This window comes from Notamacropus eugenii, chromosome 2 (genome assembly GCF_028372415.1).
Source record: "Notamacropus eugenii isolate mMacEug1 chromosome 2, mMacEug1.pri_v2, whole genome shotgun sequence".
NCBI classification, from domain to species: domain Eukaryota; kingdom Metazoa; phylum Chordata; class Mammalia; order Diprotodontia; family Macropodidae; genus Notamacropus; species Notamacropus eugenii.
Genome location: NC_092873.1, coordinates 441,911,900 through 441,917,899, shown reverse-complemented (window position 1 = coordinate 441,917,899; position 6,000 = coordinate 441,911,900).

The following is a 6,000-nucleotide window of genomic DNA, read 5'->3' as shown; positions in this document are numbered from 1 at the left end:
TCCACAGGTTCACCATAAGATTATAGCTGGTTCTCAAGTGAAGGTAAGAAAGATTCAACTTGGTTTCACATTAGACAGAGAGAACAGTATAGGACCAATCCAAGAGAAAACAACTATGGATGTTCAGAACCTTAGTCAAAAGATTTCATTAATGTCAGATTCTTTAGTGCACAGGAAACTCAGTTGGACAGGGAGAAACCAATTTGGTCAGGTTTGTTTTCTAAACATTTGCTTTAAAAATTAGTGGCATAAAGAGCTCGTTTCTGCTAAGCCCTCTCCTTTACTGCACCTGAAGTGTAACAGAATGTTTCTGCCTCTTTTCTTGCATAATTTCTTTCCTTTTTTTCCTCTTTAAAAATTTGCTTATGTTATAACCACGTGTCACACGGGAAATACAGAAAGCAGAAATGAAAAGAGTTTGGGGCCCATGAGACTAAGTGGGTTTTGAAATGAACTAATAAAAGGCAATGAGGAAATACTTAATATGCATATTCTTGATGCATAAGAAATCCTCAAGAAGAGGAAATGTTACCTTCTTCAATCCAAAGTGTTTTTTCTAAATAATTTAATTGGCAAACATCTCAAATTGTTATATAGGCATAAGCTGCCTATAATGGTCCTGGGTAAGATTAGGTTTTAAGTGTAGTAAGACATTTTGTCCATGTGCCCATGGAATTTAATACAATCCAGAGGGTGCAGGCCTGAGCTCCCCGCGTTGGCAGAGAATCCAAACAAGCAGAAGTCATCAGGAGCTGACGTGCAACCAAATGGGCCAACCCACTGCATGCAAAAATGCTGTGTTCTGGAAGTCAAAATACATCTCTCACAAGTGTCAAAGCAAACAGATGAGGAAAACGTGATAAAAGTGGGTCTCAGGGGAGAGAAGGAGAGACAGAGAGAGACATAGGAAGGCCAACAGAGAAGAGGGAGAGAAGAGACAGGGAAAAATAGACAAATAGAGAAAGGAGCAGTGAGAAGCACAGCCTAAGGGAGAAAGCAATAACAGCTAACGAGATGGGAACCAAAGTGGCCAAAGAAGCAACTCCTCCAAACCCCAACCCTCAGGACAAACCCTCTGACCTCTGGTGACCTCAAGGAGATGTTAATTACTAGGGGATTAACACTCTTTTCAAGTGACACTGAGTACGACCAATCAATAGAAAATAATGTGCATTCAATTGGGGAACTTTATGGCCCAACAAAAGGTGACCAGCAAGGTTCAGAGTGTTATGAGAAAGGACTTTGGGCACATAGAACTTAAACACACACTCTACCTTTAATTTTCAGCCTTACACAAGACTTATTTAACAGGGGCAAATGACCCACATCTGCAGCCCAGAACAGGATGTTTCATTGATATGCTAATATTTTCTTATTTATAAGTGAAGAGCTTATACTGTCATTAATTTTAGAATCAGTTTCTTCTTCCTGTGAGTGTATAAAATAATTAACGGGGGAAAGTCAGCCTAGGAAGGACAGGTGGGTGAAATCTTCACTATGAGCATCTAAAGAATAAATGAAAAAATCAATAGAAAGTTTTAAAACAGAGTAACTGTTTAGTTTACATTTTACATGTATTGTCATTCTAAAAGTATCTGTCTCTCAACTTACAATCAGGTATACTTATGATGAAACTAAGAGTGAAGGACATCTTTTAAGTTAGTTACAAACCAGAATTTGTGTTCATGTGTATGTGGGTGCTAATATGATATTAATAAATATATGTAATTACAATCACAACTGCCCTGTGTACTAAGTCTAGAAATTTTAAGGTTCTGTACACACACACACACACACACACAGAGCCATTTCCATATTTACTAAAACACTGAAAAATGTATTTTGGTTTGTTTTAAGGAAGAAAAACTTGAGTGGGGAATCTAATTTCAAACTTTTCATTCTCACTTTAAATAATCTTAGGACTTAAATGTGAAATGTTACAAAAGTGGAATTTCTATATTAATAATCATATGTGAGTGACAGAAAAATAATCAAAAGATTATGAGAAAAGAATATTAAGCATTCTGTGCTGAGGGGGAGGCCCAACATCTCTTCACACAGGTGCAGAATTGGTACATATGTGTTGCAGGTGTAGCATTAACTATATAAAAAACTAGGGGTCTTGAAAATAATCAATTGTATGAGAAAGATCATCTGGAAATAAATAGATTTTCTTTCTGATAGCTACTCTCTCATAGTTCTCTCCTTCTTCAGCTATCTACCAGACATTCCTTCCAACGTAGTTAGAAAATAAAATACTATCATTTTGAATTCTACTTCATTTTGAGTTAGTATTCAATTAGAATTTTGAATTCTAATTTTCTAAGGAAGGCTACTGCCGTTCTTGTGAGGGCCCTGACATCAGTAATGTCAAACTTAATAGAAACAGGGCCACTAAACCATAGGTAAAGATCTCTCTGGGCTACATGTTAACTTAGTTTTAAAATGTAATATTACCTATGTTTTATTCTGTTTTTATTTATTTTGTTAAATTACATTTTAATCTGGTTCTGGATGCTCCCTGGAGTGTAGTTGGCTATGTGTTTGACACCTTTGCCTTAATATAAAGTAGTTTTCTTACAATAGGCAGTGTGATACAGTAGAAAGATTCTTGGATTCAACCCAAACACCTGGGTTCAAAGCCCTGGATCTCATACGATGTATGTGACCTTGGGCAAATCATCTTCCTGGGCCTTTATTTTTCCAACTAAAATGTAGAGATTAGAATGAACAGGGCAGCAAAGTGGCATTGTAGATAGAGTGCTAGGCCTGAAGTTGGGAAAACTCATCTTCCCAAGTTCAAATCTAGCCTCAGACACTTACTAGCTGCGGTGACCCCAGGTAAGTCATTTAACCTTGTTTGCCTCTGTTTCCTCATCTGTAAAATGAGCTGGAGAAGAAAATGGCAAATCACTCCAGTACCTCTGCCAAGAAAACCCCAAATAGGATTATGAGGGGTGAGACACAATTGAAAAATTCCTGAACAACCACAATAACAAGGGATCTTTTGGTCTGAAAATGCTGTGATCCTAGGACTTAATCATAAACTTCATTCTAAGTTTTGACATCTGACAATGATAAAAGTATGTGCAGACATGTAGGCTAGGGCAGGAGTATGGAACCTGCGGCCTTGAGGCCACATGTTTCCTTTAGGTTCCCAAATGCGCCCCTTTGATTGAATCCAAACTTCAGAGAACAAATTTGTGAAGTTTGCATTCAGCCAAAGGGTCTCACTTGAGCTCCTAGAGGGCCACATGTGGGTCTCGAGGCCACTGGGTTAGGGTTTTACTGAAGCTAACTTGAACCAATTCTCAAGAACTGTCTGTAAAATTTTCAATGTGAGCACACACCTTAAAAAATCTGTGTAATCCTAAGCAAGTCACTCAGCTCCCAAAGGCCTCATCTTGTTCATCTGTACAAATGCTATGTGGCCTTGAAGATTCTTTTCTGGTTTTTAAATAGCCTGCTCTGAATCTTATGCTCTTTTTGAGTGAATGTACATATGTAAGAAAACTGGCCACATACACTTTTGAGAGAAGCGGTTAGTAATCAGTCATTCAGTTGACAGGTATTTATTAAGCGCTCTCTATATGCCAGAAATTATTCGAGGTGTGGAAATGACAGGGTACATACAGGCCCTGGGAACACTCCACCACTCCAGCTTTCCTTGAACTTTCCCACATGGCCAAGTCCCTGGTGTTTGCCTGGGGCACCCAACCCTTCTGAGTCTCTTTTACCTCCCAATCACCTCAGACTACTTGGCCACTCCTGGATCACATCCAGATCTTCCCTGTTCTTCTCTATATCAGGTCCATCTTGCTTCCATTAAAGGGCTCAGATTCCCAAAGAGTCTGGCCAATGCTCACCTGTCAATACAAATGTCACAGATATGGCAGATTCCTAAAATCTTGCCCACCTCAACCAGGGTTCTAATAAATCTTGTCTTTGGCTGAAAGAAGCCTTGAGTCACATTCATTCAAGGCAGGACCTGGGTCCCTTGCCCTTGAATTTCAGGTTCCCAGCACCTCTAGACTTCAACAGAAACATTCTTTTAAAATAGTAATTTTTTAAAAAAGCCTTCTTATTTTGGTTACTATTGAGCTAAAAGTAGAAAGCTTCCATACTAAACTATGGCTTCCGCGTTCCCTATCACTCAGTCAAGAATATTATACTCTTACCAAACTGTGACTGACTGGCTGACTGACCTACTGGCCTTCCTCCCAGCCCCTAACTACTCCTATAACTGGGAAGAAAGTAGAACTGACTCATTGCTAAGTTGTCCTGGTGTTCCGAAGACTACAAGGAAACACCTAGGTAAATAAACTTTTCTACTTCATTTCCCAAGGGGGAAGGACAATTAATATGGTATTTTATATGCTGCAAGTTGATTTTTTAGAAAACATTAGCTCTCTGGTCATTTGTTTGAATGTGCACAGTATATATCCCATAAGATTCAAATGCACTATCTCCCCCAGGGACACTGGTCCAGGAGCTCACTCTAATTTCTACTTAAATAAGAAAATATAAATTAGTGGAGATTTTTATTTCCCTTTTGACCCTTGATCCTTCAAGAATTAGCATTAAGATTAACATTTAATCAACGTCCACACAATATTCTCAAGTCACAGTAAAAGGAGACTATTTTTTTTTTTTGATCTTGTGTCTGAATAGCTGTTTAACATGAAAACATTTTTATTTGTGATGGGAATTTGGATTAAGTCCCAGGGAATATTTGAAGCAATGTATGGAATTGTTAAAGCTGGCAATCCTACAATGGCTAGCAAGCGTTCGGTACTTTAAGGCTTCCAGAGCACTTTGTTTACGTTATCTTATTTCATCTTCACAGCCCAGTGATGTAGGTGCTATTATTATCCCCATTGTACCAAAGAGGAATTCGAAACTGAGAGGGGTTAAGTGAATTGCCCCTGGTCATACAGTTAGAAAACGTGGAAAGCAGGATTCAGACCCAAATTTTAATGTGAACATATTTGAAGTATGTATCAAAATAAGCTTTCTGGACTAATGTTAAGAATTTGGATAATGAGCAAATCAATCATTTCCCTCTTGCTCAGTTTCCTCAACTGTAAAATGAGGATAAAAATACCACCTGCCTTGTAGGATCGTTATGGGGATCAAATGAGATATTTGCAAAAATGCTTCTTTCAGTGCCTGGCAACATAGTAGAGGCCATATAAATGCTTCTTCCCTTTGGTTCCCTGGTTGCCAACATGCTTTTTTCTTCTTTACAGTGAACCTAATACCCATCCATCTTCTCTGTTTTCACAACTAAATCTCTTTTCCTGGATCTTGCTATTAGCTAAATAAACTTTCACAATTATCTGCTTATTAGCCTTTTTAACAGTCGGGACCACAATCCTATAACACGGTCTCTAAACTAATGGCAAAATCATTTTTTTCTGGCTTATCACTTCACAAAAGTCTTCTATTCTCCTAAAATCGTTCTCTAAACCCTCATTGTCTGCTTCAAAATTACGCTACTTAACCATGATCTTTCAATCATTACCAGTCCACCTTATCTCATTCTTCTCTGTCACTCTTCCAAGCCCACTTGTTCTCAAGAGTAATTGTTCATCCTTTCCCTATTGGTCCACCAAGTACTTTCTCTTTGTTTCTCCACTTGAATGCCCTGAAATTTTGCCTCTGGCATGGCCTGGTAAGATGCATACACCTTCCTAAGTCTGAATCTGAATCTTCTCTTTCTGAGTTCCACAGTTAAGATTAACTAAATATCACCTTTCTCCCTCCTTGGCCTTTACTCCAGGCTTAGGGAATGAGGTGGCCCTTCTCCTTGACAATCCACTCCCTCTACTTGTTTCTTTTCTTTTTTCCCCCTATTTTCTGCTGTTACTCCACTCTGCCTTCTGATTTGGTTTTCTGATTCCTGCCTCCAGGTCATGTTTTCCTCATTGGTGCGAGTTCAGCATATGGAACCAGCTCCAACCATCCTTCTGGGGTGCCAATGAAAGTATACCATTCTCT